Raw genomic sequence first — 15,582 nt, 5'->3', positions numbered from 1 at the left:
GGTTCTGGATATCCGTATAGACGCACGTCAAGAGCGACTCGTCGTGAGAGGAGCGGTGGCCGACCGAACATTATTCAGGGGCGAAATCCAGGCACATATTGCACCTGCTGTGTAATCAGCGACAATTGGCAACCGTTTGTTTGCAGCAGGATTAAGATCGTGTGTGCCTGGCCGGACTGACACAGACACCACAACATCGCCAAACATGTCTACTCTGTATCGTGAAAGAGTACACTGGAGAGTGGAATGGCGCCGTGTTGTCTTTAGTGATGAGAGTAGGTTCTGTCTGTATGCGAGTGACGGACGTACACCTGGTAAGGAAACTTACTGCAGAGCGCTTTCCGGAACGACACGCGGGTCCCATCCCAGGCTTCGTCGTGTGGAGGCCATCAGTTACAAGTCCGCGTTCTCATCTGGTGTTTCAGCAGGGTGGAGTAACCAGTGCCCGCTACACTGCACAGGCTGTTATCCCCATGCTACTGTCATTAGGTGGCATCCTTTTTCAGCAGGACACTGCACAACCACGTACGGCTGCTGCGACGCAATGCGCGAGTCGTGGTGCACGACGACTTCCCTGGCCAGGAAGATCAGCAGATGCCTCGCCAAATGAACACGTATGGGACATGATGAAGCGGGAACTTTATCGTTCTCCAGGGTGTGCAAGAACCATTGCCGAATTGCAACAAAAGGCTGAAGATGCTTGGGACAATCTATCGTAAGATACTCTTCGGACCGGTTACTGTGGCCGAGCGGTTCTAGGCGCTTCAGTCCGGAACCGCGCTGCTGCTACGGTCGCAGGTTCGAATCCTGCCTCGGGCATGGCTGTGTGTTATGTCCTTAGGTTAGTAGTTCTAAGTCTAGGGGACTGATGACTTCAGATGTTAGGTGGCATCCTTTCTCAGCATGACACTGCACATCCACGTACGGCTGCTGCGAGCCATTTGAACCATTTGATACTATTCGGCACCTTTACTATCGTTTGCGTGCGACAATACACCCCTGCGTTCCCATCAGAGCGGAGTTCAGTGTGTACAGATGAGACTGGTTCGGCACGTTTTACTGTGACATGCGTGTTTCATTTCGTCGTAATTTGTTACCATATACTTCTACAATGATGAACTACCTCTCACTCCATTTGTCAATAAAATCACCTTGCCGTTGAGAACGTTGCATTTTTTACACCAAAACAAGAAACAATGTGTTGTGACCATGGACTCCGCAAAGCATACCTTTAGAGCTATGACCACTCATTGAATACAAGACATGTGTTTCACACTAGCAAAGATGAGCAAGTGCTCATACCTCTTAAAGTATGCTCTTAAGAGCCCATGTTTATGGGACACTTTATTTTTGTTATTGTCTATACTACCACCTCTCAAAATATGGTAAGGAAAGAGTTTGCAATAGAAGAAGTGTGTTTCACACACACACACACACACACACACACACACACACACACACACATATATATATATATATATATATATATATATATATATATATACTCCTGGAAATGGAAAAAAGAACACATTGACACCGGTGTGTCAGACCCACCATACTTGCTCCGGACACTGCGAGAGGGCTGTACAAGCAATGATCACACGCACGGCACAGCGGACACACCAGGAACCGCGGTGTTGGCCGTCGAATGGCGCTAGCTGCGCAGCATTTGTGCACCGCCGCAGTCAGTGTCAGCCAGTTTGCCGTGGCATACGGAGCTCCATCGCAGTCTTTAACACTGGTAGCATGCCGCGACAGCGTGGACGTGAACCGTATGTGCAGTTGACGGACTTTGAGCGAGGGCGTATAGTGGGCATGCGGGAGGCCGGGTGGACGTACCGCCGAATTGCTCAACACGTGGGGCGTGAGGTCTCCACAGTACATCGATGTTGTCGCCAGTGGTCGGCGGAAGGTGCACGTGCCCGTCGACCTGGGACCGGACCGCAGCGACGCACGGATGCACGCCAAGACCGTAGGATCCTACGCAGTGCCGTAGGGGACCGCACCGCCACTTCCCAGCAAATTAGGGACACTGTTGCTCCTGGGGTATCGGCGAGGACCATTCGCAACCGTCTCCATGAAGCTGGGCTACGGTCCCGCACACCGTTAGGCCGTCTTCCGCTCACGCCCCAACATCGTGCAGCCCGCCTCCAGTGGTGTCGCGACAGGCGTGAATGGAGGGACGAATGGAGACGTGTCGTCTTTAGCGATGAGAGTCGCTTCTGCCTTGGTGCCAATGATGGTCGTATGCGTGTTTGGCGCCGTGCAGGTGAGCGCCACAATCAGGACTGCATACGACCGAGGCACACAGGGCCAACACCCGGCATCATGGTGTGGGGAGCGATCTCCTACACTGGCCGTACACCACTGGTGATCGTCGAGGGGACACTGAATAGTGCACGGTACATCCAAACCGTCATCGAACCCATCGTTCTACCATTCCTAGACCGGCAAGGGAACTTGCTGTTCCAACAGGACAATGCACGTCCGCATGTATCCCGTGCCACCCAACGTGCTCTAGAAGGTGTAAGTCAACTACCCTGGCCAGCAAGATCTCCGGATCTGTCCCCCATTGAGCATGTTTGGGACTGGATGAAGCGTCGTCTCACGCGGTCTGCACGTCCAGCACGAACGCTGGTCCAACTGTGGCGCCAGGTGGAAATGGCATGGCAAGCCGTTCCACAGGACTACATCCAGCATCTCTACGATCGTCTCCATGGGAGAATAGCCGCCTGCATTGCTGCGAAAGGTGGATATACACTGTACTAGTGGCGACATTGTGCATGCTCTGTTGCCTGTGTCTATGTGCCTGTGGTTCTGTCAGTGTGATCATGTGATGTATCTGACCCCAGGAATGTGTCAATAAAGTTTCCCCTTCCTGGGACAATGAATTCACGGTGTTCTTATTTCAATTTCCAGGAGTGTATATAACTCCAGGTTGTAAATTATATGAAGTGTTTCGGGAGGACTGTTAGACGCAGAGAAAAAACAACTAACATACTGAAATGGATGTATATTAAGGTACCAGTTATCATAATATCTGCACCTATACCTCTTTACACCCTTTTCTTTCGCAGAAAGATTGAATCTGTATCATGTTGCTAGCCGATGTAGCGAGGTGACTGAAATAATGGTTGTTGACGCCAACATCCGCAGGTAGAAACGATCATCGCAATAAAATTACACAAATCAAAGCTCACACGGAAAGATTTAAGTGTTCGTTTTTCCTGCGCACTGTTCGACAGTGAAACAATCGATAAATAGTCTGAAGGTGATTTGATGAACCCTCTGCCAGGCTCTGAAGTGACAGTTGCAGACTAGTTATGACACCATTGCACTCCCATTAAAATGGCGATGATTCCAAAAATGTTTTCGCCAATTATGTGATACCAATATTAGCAATGTTATTAATATTCATATATAAATTGTTTATAGTAAAATGTTAAAATTATGAACAGTTTTCATAAAAAAACGACATGTCATCTAAAAGAGAACGTCATCGGCTGTGGAATGAGTCTATGTGGCATAATATTAAACGAAAGAGGAATTTATTGTAAATAAGACATCGTATTACTGTTAGAGAGTGCCAAAACAGAAAGTTCCCCATAGTTATACAAAAAGGTTAGCCGCTGGATAAATTATTGATATCCATTATATTTTATTGCTTATATACATTAATAAGAAAATTTGATAATCTATTTTTGAACGAGTGTTCGTTGACTATAGTAGTATCACAAGAGCGTAAAGAAGTAGGTTGAAATTTGACTAATTTCATTTAATGTCGATTGAAATTGCAAAATAGTTATTTCAGAATAAAATTCAGTCGTCAGTTGCAAATATATTTTTGTTTCAGTTTTTTTGTTTGAAGTTTGTGGTAAGGTTCTATGGGACCAAACTGCTGAGGTCATCGGTCCCTTGGCCTACACACTACTTGATCTAACTTAAAGTAAGTTACGCTAAGGACAATACACACGCTGGCCACTGTGGCCGAGCGGTTGTAGGCGCTTCAGTCCGCGCTGCTGCTACGGTCTCAGTTTCGAATCCTGCCTGGGGCAAGGATGTGTGTGATGTCCTTAGGTTTAAGTAGTTCTAAGTGTAGGGGACTGATGACCTCAGATTTTACGTCCCATAGTTCTCAGAGCCATTTAAACCATTTCACAACACACACGCCCATGCCCGAAGGAGGACTCGAACCTCCGACGGCGACAGCCGCGTGAACCGTGACAAGGCGCCCCAGACCGAACGGCTACCTCGCGCGACATGTTTCATATATTTTGACTAAAGTTCAGTCTTGATCACACCATTTATGTTTCGATGACGTAGGTAACCGGTTTCGGTTATTTTCACATAACCATCATCAGACCCATGGCTCCCTTAGGATGGTAGGCGGAGGTCTCCTCAGCTGCTACGAAGTCAACTTTACTCAAAATATAATAATCTACTGATCACTGTATTCCAAAAATGTTTACCAAAATTCGACATGTTTCACTTTACTTGTTTCAACAGATTAATCTGTCATCTTCAGAAGCCTACAAAATTAGGGATATTACAAATCTAACAACCAAGTAAAGTTATGTAGTATATTTCTTATATTTCACCTTAAGGTTCAGCCAAGGTCTAAAGATTTATAATAGCCCCAATTTTCTATTCTTCTGAAGATGACAGGTTAATTTATCGAAAATGGTAAAGCGAGATAAAGGTATATTTGCAACTGACGACTGAATTTCACTCAGTTGCTGAAAATTACAGCCATGAAAAAACAGTAAAATACAGTAGTTACCTAAAAACATAATTTCTGTTTATACAGTAAGTAACGGGTATAAGTGCAGACATTTCTATTGGTGACTAAGGATGGTGAACTGAACAAAAATAGATCAGTTTTCACATCATTTGCAGACTAATAACTATCGCTGTTACGAGTCATATGATTTTGGGTTGGGTAGTGCATATGACAGGAGTAAGCCATTATTGCTTATTTTCCCTTGGGCAGCAGGTTAGCTGCTGCAGTGTAGATGCGTAGACACAAAACGTCAAGTCTATACTGACAAGAGTAGATTGCTTAGTGGTGCAATTACGACCGTTCAGAAAGCATCGGCTCATAAAGTTTGTGGGAAGACTTTTCAATGCAGAGGAAAATCAACCAACTCACTGATGTGTGTACCTAATAAGATACAACATGCAAAAATACGTGCAGTCATGCTCAAAAGTATACGAACGACCTGAACTGCATTTCGCCTGATTCGAATGCAACCCACATAGCGCAGCTGTCTAGCAGGTCCTCTAATCGCCCCTCGGTACAGTCGTTTGACTATTGAAAATGGTTCCAACAAGTCACCACTAGAAAACACTGCTCTGTATCGCAATAACTCAAGATGTAAAGTAATACCAGGGTACTACAAATATCAGGGAACATCTTATCACAGATACGACGGTTCTTCAGGCTTGTAAGTTCACATTTATTACAATAAATGACATACATGAAATGTTAGATAGGTAATAATCGCAAAGTGCAAGTGTCTTCACTTCTGCTATACGAACCTTGCACCCAGCTGATTCCAGACGCCATATTTGTTTGCAAATGTGGCAGTATACATGTGATGTGTTACGATAGCAAAAGGAACCTGTGATCACTGAAGGTACTGTAGTTTACTTATTTAATGTTTACCATTAGATATCAGTTTAATTTTTCGTCAAAACTAATCCTAAACCATATTCTGAAATAGTGTCTCGTTTCTCCACTAGGTAGCGCCACAAATTCCTCCAAAAAAATCGTAACACAACACACACACAAATGTAATACTTACTAATGTAAATCCACCCGATGATGGAGGTTTAAACCTTCGAAACGCGTCGTGGAAATAAATAAAACGGTGACTGGTAACAGTGAACTTGTTGTTTCATTTAATCTGGTTAATCAGATTAGTGGTGTTCTTAAAAAAAGGTTATTAAAAGTGCAATTGTGCTTAACGATTTTATTTAATTTTTGACTATTTTGTATTTGTTATTAATCTTTGATTTTAAGTGCCGCTGAATTACGCAGTATTTGAGATATGGGGCTGGGACATACATCATGAGCGTTTTTTGTGTCATATAGATAGTTGGAGTGATGATAGGCGTACGTGAAGTAATGAGAGTTTAGTTCAAGAAGACAGTACATTTAGCTGCCTCAAATAAACATCAATTAATGACAGCCCCTCTATTATTCGAGACGACTGGAAGACAACCCAATATTCACATTCTCTACAAGAAGAGACAAGGAGTAACTACTGAGTGCTATGTATGTTGCCGAGGCCAAGGTTTAGTGCAGGCGAGTACAGCAGTCCCCTGTAGAACAAATGGAGGTAGCATAGTTCATAAGTGACGAATAGCGGAAATGCAGGTCCAGATTTTCTTTACGTTGTTTAAAATGGTGAGTAGCTAAAAACCAGCTCTAAATAGTTCTTTACGCTGTTTAAAATTTGTTTGAAAGGTTTACTGAATACTTACAGATTGTATCTTATTATAGAACCACATATACATGGCAAAAAAACTTCTGTAAATTGCTGTTCGCGATTGTGGCAGTTTTATAATTATCTTTGCAGCTCAGTAATTTGGAAGGAAAATATAAAAAATGTCGATGATTACGTCATTCCAGTGAAAATGTTAATCACAGCAAAGTAAAACTTGTATGCAACCTGATGATTGTGTAAAATACTATCACTGTGATAATAATGAAAGAAATGAAGTCAGGGGAAAAATTATGGAGCGAAACTTCGTTTAAAATTTGTGAGATTGTTGGAGTATGAACTGAACACTATGGGTAAACCACTGTTACAAGCTCTGAAAGTAAACAAATTGTTGCGACTGAAATGCCTGACACAAGAAACAAATAATTTTACAAACAGTACATGGTGTTTATATTTTCACCCTAGTATACATTGTGCAGAAGATGTGGAGTATGTAATTGTACAGTTTCGCGACGTACACTGCCGACGAAATCTTTTCGGGCCTCCATCCGAGAGGCTGCATTGAAATTTCGCAACGATTCGATGAGAGTCACTCTCATTATTTTTGCCAGAACATCATCGAAACGTCGCAGCATTTCATCGCAGTACCCCGATGAAAGACCGAGAAGATTTCGTCAGATGCAGAGTAATTTTGAGGGACGGGACACAGTGAGAATAATTATATCAAAGTGACGCTGCAAAAGTGAAGACAGAAGTATTTAGCAACGGTGCGTGCATGTAGGTGAATACGATGGAAAATTTTCCAACTAAATATTACAGCGTAGATTGCTTTGGAGAATGGCCATCCTTTAAGTCCCATTTCCCCCTATCCGCTAGCGGCTCTTTTCTGTTGATTTTGTCGAATATCTTCACGAAGCTTGCTGCATATATTTCCTTCTTTCCTGTGTAAAACCTGTGGCTGTATAAGCTGTTAATAAGCTTTTAGTTGGTGGGGCATCAAAGCCACAAAAAAGAAAAACCTAATAGTAAGTAAAACAAGTGTGGTCAACGTGTTTTTTAGTGTTGGTCTTACAAGTTGTAGACTTTTTCTTCCTCAAGAAAAAGACTTAAATTATTATTTCCCACAATCAGCTCACATATAATTTGTTTTGTTGCCTGAATGTAATGGTACTGGATCCCCAACTATGTATGTATGTGGAACTTTCAGGTGTAAGAATTGTTTAAAAGTTTATTTATTGTCAGACTTCAAATGGTTCAAATGGCTCTGAGCACTATGGGACTTAACTTCTGAGGTCATCAGTCCCCTAGAACTTAGAACTACTTAAACCTAACTAACCTAAGGACATCACACACATCCACGCCCGAGGCAGGATTCGAACCTGCGACCGTAGCGGTCGCGCGGTTCCAGACTGCAGCGCCTAGAACCGCTCGGCCACACCGACCGGCTCAGACTTCAAGCTGAGTAATTTAAAATTACAACCTAAACATCGAATATACTCATAGAATGTAGTTTCATCCATTTTTATTTAATTAATCATCCAAAATTTCTGACAACTTGTAAGACAGTTTTTCAGAAAAATTGAGATCTAGTGATGTGCATAACCTTAATTCGCGGTCAAACCTATATTTTGTAATAGCCGCTCCGTGATCAGCGTGGCTCCTGAATTTTGTAGCGAAGTACCAGTCAGCCGGCTTCAAATATGCTCAGGCATGCGACATCCATTTTATGCGCCTTTATCAATGATGGCGGTAAGAAAAGCGCGGTCGCAATTTGGCTTGTGTAAGGTTTTTGCTGCAGTAACATGCTTTAAACGCAAACTTAGGTCGTAAAGCACATGGCTCTGAGGCTTCTGCAGGGCGACGAATTCCTCGAGATTATGGGCTCGAGACGTGTACAGGTTCAGAAGAGCGGCCATCAATGGCTTAAGACTGCGTGCCAAACGTTCACCTTGAGTTTTGTGGATATAAAATATTTAACAGCACGAAGATTGAATAAGAAGCGTCATACACTTAAGTTTTAGGTGAAGAATAAACTGCAAAGCTGTGGCTTTACTCTGTTTCTCTTAACGGGGCTGTCTTATTTTCGTCATTTATTTAAATGCAGACAGGCTACTGAAATGAACAGTTTAAAAGAGTGTTGTAACTAAAAAACTTATTGTTCCGGCCTATTTCTATCAGGTGGTGAACTTTGTTGGCCTGAAATCCTCTATATTCGTAATTTTGAATCGTGGTTTGAACGAGAACCCATACCAATATTTTAACTGACCTTCCGGACATAAGGAAACGAAAGCGGTCGGCGGAATCCTGCGGTCACCCATGGCTGATAAAAGATGTGTATAACTTGCAATGGATGCCTCAGCTGTCTTCACAAATACGTGTAGTTTGACGAGGTTGTTATTATTACTTAATTTGTGGTATTCGGATATATGAAGTACGTCTACGAATATGCAATGCTATAAATTATAGTAAGTAAGAGTTATTTTAGTTAATAAAACACATATTAAAATGAACACACACACACACACACACACACACACACACACACACACACACACACAGAGAGAGAGAGAGAGAGAGAGAGAGAGAGGGGGGGAGCCGGCTGGGATGGCCGAGCGGTTCTAGGCGCTACAGTCTCGAACCGCGCGACCGCTATGGTCGCAGGTTCGAATCCTGCCTCGGGCGTGGATGTGTGTGATGTCCTTAGGTTAGTTAGGTTTAAGTAGTTCTAAGTTCTAGGGGACTGATGACCTCAGAAGTTAAGTCCCATAGTGCTCAGAGCCATTTGAACCATTTTTTGAACACACACACACACACACACACACACACACACACACACACACACACAAAGAGAGGGGGGGAGGGGAGAGAGAGAGAGAGAGAGAGAGAGAGAGAGGGAGAGGGAGGGAGGGAGAGAGAGAGAGGGAAGGAGAGAGAGTAATATACACAGAGTGGTCAGAAAGTCTGAGAAACTTATAAGAGTGTTGGATGTTAGGTTGTACTGAGAAATAATTGTTAAGAAAAAATTCAATACGTTGCGTTGTTTCCGAGTTAATTAGAATTCAAATTAGCCAATCAGGCCGTTGCGCGCAAATTCTAGCAGCCCGCCAGAGACAGTGTCGGCAAACGTGTCTTTGGTTTCCTAAAATCCCGAACAAGAGAGCGATACAAAATTTGGACATGCGACGGTAGCAAGGATCGAATCGGAGCCAAAAGCTGAGCAGTCTCTTGCTCTGTCATCTACGCTGTGGGACCAACTGACACTAATTGTATCTGGCACGCCACTTGCTGTTGCTTGCGGAAACGGTGCGGCGTATTGAATACTTTTGTTAACAGTTATTTCCCATCACAACCTGCCTTGTAACACCCTTGCAAGCTTTTCAGACTGTTTCAGACCACACTGCTCATACTGTGTCTATGACTCGCATTTAAAGCGTATGATAGAATATTTACCTTACGTAATAAGATGTTAATTAAATCGTAATTTGTTGAGCTGCTAAAATGTTATTATAGGTGTTTTTACTTGAGACAGGTAAATATCTCGTTAGCGACGCATCGCACGGAAAAAGCTAATATTAGTAAAAGGGGTCATCTGTCTGTGCTACAATTGACGACCTCCTACTCATCCCTTCCTGCGTGGGCGGGGTCAACTTTGTATTTTCAAACCGAAACTTCCCATTTTTATTGCATATTCGGAGTCTACACCAAAAAATACGTACGGTTTACTCAAACAATTGTGCTTGATGACGCTGAAAAACATCAAGTGTGCTGTTTTTTCAATTATGAACGGATGCATTTGAGTCTACATTTCATTTACGATATAAATGTAAACCTTTGTGTTCTAACAGCTGATGTTCGAAATTTACTTTAGTATTTCAGACTTCACTGTACAATACAGTATGATAAGCCGTTTCAGTATCTGGTTACTTGCCTTTCACCATGGGGGTGCTTGAGTTCAGTGAGTCCCTCTCCTCTCTCAATTTGGGTGCTTGATGTCGGTGAGTCCCCTTGCCTCTCACCATTGGGGTATCCATGACACGTCCGCCTGACACTATGACTTCATGGAAATTTTACCTTATTGCAATGGGTGTGGTTTGTGTTCCGCCGGCAGCGAGCGCGAGAATAGGACGATTGGATGAAAACACTCGCCGAAATCAGTCACCCAGATGGCGGGGTTCGAGGGCAGCCACCGAAATCAAGTATTCTGATGGTTTGGGGATTCACTACAGTCAATCTCGTAGGGAACAAGAGACTGTGTTACCAGACAAGTAGCTTATTTGCCGGAAATGTCGATGTCTAGCCACATTATTTGTATTGTACAATTACATTTGCAACACTCAAGTAACGTTTGAACGCCAATATCAACCGTTAGAACACAAAAGTTTACATTTACATCGTAACAGAAATGTAGAATCAAAGTCGTCGGTTCTTAACTGCAAAAACAGACACGCTTGATATCTGTCGATTACAGCGCCATCTACCACGAATGGTAAACAGTGGTTTGAGTATACCATATGTATTTTTTCGAGTATCATCCGAATATGCAATAAAAATGGGGGCTTCCGATTTGATACCGTCCACGCAGGAGGGGTGATCAGAAGGTGGCCAGTTTCAGCACAGACAGATGTCCTCTTTGCTGATATTAACTTTACACCTAGAACTTTTTTTTCGTACGAGGCGTCTTTTTTGTGATATTTAGTTTTCTCAAGTTAAAAGAAAGACCCTGAATACGTTTATACAGTGATACATTATTTCTTATAAGTAATACCTTTATTCTGATGGGAAGTTGTTATCCGTAAACACTAAACATTGCAGTAAATTGGTTGTCGTGTGGTGTCGCAGTGGGCAAACGAAAATGATGTGGGCGGTGTCCTCCGTGCCACAGTCACGTAGTGGTGAATCAGTTAGTTGTGCCCGATAGAGGTGCAGTCGGAACCGTCACCCGTTAAAGCGGGGACTGAAAATGATGACAAACGGCTTCCTGTGGTACATTATACAGGGTGAGTTACTAACTATTGCCACCAAGAATAACACCGAAATTATGATAGGAGCTGAAACGTTTGTGGGACATAAGTTGCATGGGATAACGGGGGCTATAACGTGACGTTGGTTTTTTGTTGCTAGGTGGGGTCACTTCAGAGATATGAAGGTCAACTTTGTTTTCTTAAATGGGATGCTACCGAGCGAGGTGGCGCAGTGGTTAGCACACTGGACTCGCATTCGGGAGGACGACGGTTCAATCCCGTCTCCGGCCATCCTGATTTAGGTTTTCCGTGATTTCCCTAAATCGCTTCAGGCAAATGCCGGGATGGTTCCTTTGAAAGGGCACGGCCGATTTCCTTCCCCATCCTTCCCTCACCCGAGCTTGCGCTCCGTCTCTAATGACCTCGTTGTCGACGGGACGTTAAACACTAATCTCCTCCTCCTCCTTAAATGGGATGCTATAGTTTCGTACTTATTTTCTGATAGCGGCTGTCGAGACGAATCAAAATGGTTCAGAGAACTATGCGACTTTACTCCTGAGGTCATCAGTCGCCTAGAACGTAGAACTAAGTGAACCTAACTAACCGAAGGACATCACACACATCGATGCCCGAGGCAGGATTCGAACCTGCGACCTTAGCGGTCGCTCGGTTCCAGACGGTAGCGCCTAGAACCGCACAGCCACTCGGGCCGGCCGAGACGAATCCAGTGATGTGTAACAGTAAGGTCTTTGAAGGTTAACGAAGGTCACAAGGATGGCATGAGCGTCTATTTACTGAAGGTGTTTAAAGTGATGACCATTGGTGTCTATGTAGTGCTGCAATCTTCTTATCATGGATTGAGTGGTATTCCTTATCACTTCGGCACTTATCGAAGCACATGCTCTGACAATTCTCTCTGGCATATCTTTAGGTGTAGTTGGAACGTATTTATAAACAATGTCTTTTACGAATCCCCACAAGAAAAAATCCAGAGGCGTCAAGTCTGGCGAACGAACCGACCACGACACATCTCCTCCGCGTCCAATCCAACACCATACATTCACCGTCCACGGTTCTTGGTGCGCAATTTGCCACAGCCAACATGGATTTTCAGTTGCCCAGTAATGCATGTTAGGCAAATTAACATTTCCATGGTCCGTAAATGTGTCCTCGTCAGTAAATGAAATCAAATTAATAAATGTGTCATCCCTCTGAATCTAAAGTTGAGCCCATCGGCAGAATTCAGTATGACGTATACAATCCGTACCAGTTAATTCTTGGTGGAGACTGATATGGTAAGGATCATATTTATGGCGAAGCAGAACACGAACAACACTACTGTGGCTCGTGCCAGATACCCTTGCGGTTAGACGCGAACGAACATAATGATCTCGAACAACAGTGACAAGAGTACCAATTTCCGTTTCCTCGTTAGTAACTTTCATTTGCCGGATATGTTTCCGATGCCTTAAAGATCCAGTTGTTCTCAGTTTATCATACACATATTTAAATGTACGACTTATAGGGAGAGTACGTTGGGGATACCTTTCAGCGTATATGTCTCTAGCTCTCACTGAATTTCGTTGGCTTCTCCGTAAATGAGAACCATATCGACTCGTCCTTGGAAGGAATACATCAGTCACATTCACTTCATTCGACGATACTAGTGTTACCGTTCCTATTAGTTTTGTATTGCGAAACCGTCGAATGGTGTTTACATGTCAATGGCACGTTACACGGAACTTTTACTATTTGCATGATATACGAGAGAGAATTGTCAGAGCGTGTGCTTCGATAAATGCAGAAGTGATATGGAATACCACTCAATCCATGATAAGAAGATTGCAGCACTGCATGGATACCAATGGTCATCACATCGAACACCTTCTGTACATGGACGTTCATGCCACTTTTTGACCTCCGTTGACCTTCAAAGCTCCTGCTGTTACACGTCACTGGATTCGTCTCGATAGCCGCTATCAGAAAATAAGTACCAAACTATAGCATCCCATTAAAAAAAAAGTTGACCTGCATATCTCTGACGCAACCCCACATAGCAACAAAAAGCCAACGTCATATTATGGCCACCGTTGTCCCGTGCAACATTTGTCCCACAAACTTTTCAGCTACTATCATACTTTCGGAGTTATTCTAGGTGGCAATAGTTAGTGACTCACCCTGTATACTGAGGGAGTGCCGCGGTCGTGCACGAATGCTTGGTATTAAATCTCCGTGTCTTCCTCTATGTTGGTACGATAGGTACCACCCATTGTGCCACAGTGTTCTGATCTGCACTACAAATCATGGAGGAGGTCTGTATAAGGAATATGTTCATGGTGGATGGAACTCTTAGCGAGAGCGTCATCATTTTCATTTCAACTGACTCCATGGTGCCTCTTACCCATAGCATGGTGATGATCAGGTTACAGCGTTGTAGTTCTGCAATCCGGTTTATAATATGATACTTCAACTAACTGTTGGTTCTCGTATTGTTGATAACATGATTTTCTGTGAGCAACAGCGCTGTGTGTCGGAATAATGATTGTATCTTTATCGAAGCCGCCAGCATAGAGTTCCTCTAATACTGCAGTGAGCTCCGCTGTGAGAATCGACGGAGTTGGAACTGGCCGCTATGGCGTGCCTGTTCGTCGTAATATGCGCTACCGTCGCCATCCGAAGTGCTTGATCCTTCTGTGTAGAGACGGTGCCCATGTTCCCCTTCATTTAAAAAGTAAACAGTTGCGGCATCATATTAGGTTCCATGTATGGTGTATTCTTGCGAATGTCTAAATCTGTTGTCGTATTCCTGAACCTGTCATGAAACACTGACGGTGCGAAACTGTTGGAACTCGGTGACAGAGTGCTGAAATGCCATAAAAATAATTGCTAGTGGCGGAAGTTTCTTTATAAACGAGTTTTTATTAGAGAAGCACATCTCACCCTGTACCCGAATCTGTGGCGCTGTGGTAGTGGCTGGGGGAAAGGCGCTACGGACCTAGTTCCTTGCCGGCCGAAGTGGCCGTGCGGTTCTAGGCGCTACAGTCTGGAGCCGAGCGACCGCTACGGTCGCAGGTTCGAATCCTGCCTCGGGCATGGATGTGTGTGATGTCCTTAGGTTAGTTAGGTTTAAGTAGTTATAAGTTGTAGGTGACTGATGACCTCAGGAGTTAAGTCTCATAGTGCTCAGAGCCATTTGAACCATTTTTTGAACCTAGTTGCTTGAGGTGAAACGAGATTAGCGTCGCCCTTAGTTCAGAAATTGTCCGTCGCACATGGGGAAACTGCTGCCTGAAGTGGTGGGAAATGTTTGTGACTTCTAGTGTTGAATTCAGCATGTTGCTTGGACTGGTGGTAGACTCAGTTCTGGTACTGACTGCCGTTTGCAGTGCAATATCATTTATTGCGATGATGTATTTGATTTATGCCATTTCTTAAATTCCAGGCAGTTCCTATAGGTTAAACCATGGTTTCAGAATGAGTGGACATAACTTAGAACAGCACTCTCGCTGACCGGACCCCATGTGCATCACTACATTTTACGTAGCATTGCGTTCCACGATGTTGAACATTTGTAACAACGTACTGTGGAGGATAGTGTACCCAGGAAGTTAAAACACGGATAGCAATCTGATGTACTTCTCCATTCTCAGACTTTCTTGTTGAGCTTTTAGCATGTAGAATCTCAGCCACGCCTTGGATTTCGTGTAATATTCCGTCCTCGCTACGTAGATGTCAGCATTCCTCACACACCCTGTTTTTGCATTGCGCTATTTGGGACATATTTCTTTCTGCCCATCTTTTGTTATCAATCAGTGTGTTTGCATTTAATATAGAATTTCTTTCAATTAGTACACGATTTCTCTCTTCTTTGGCATTGTCAGTTACGTGCTGGCTGTTATACGTGCATTGAGTATTATTGTCCTTATTACCTTTTTCTGTAAGTTACCAATTGATTTTTGGTCACTTTTTACAATAATTATTAATGGCTCATTGTCCGTATTATTGTATCACTTGTTCTTGCTAGAAAGTTTAAAGCTTGGTCCAATTTGACTCTTAAATTTTGATCACTGGTGTCATGTTACTTGGGAGTCCTAGGATGTGAAGCTGTTGAATTACGCGAAGAATAGGTATCCACCATAGTTACGCTCTAATTTTGCGGCTAGTTACGACATTAA

Source organism: Schistocerca nitens, chromosome 3 (genome assembly GCF_023898315.1).
Source record: "Schistocerca nitens isolate TAMUIC-IGC-003100 chromosome 3, iqSchNite1.1, whole genome shotgun sequence".
NCBI classification, from domain to species: Eukaryota; Metazoa; Arthropoda; class Insecta; order Orthoptera; family Acrididae; genus Schistocerca; species Schistocerca nitens.
The sequence above is the reverse complement of the archived record's forward strand: the minus strand, read 5'-3'. Positions refer to the sequence as shown.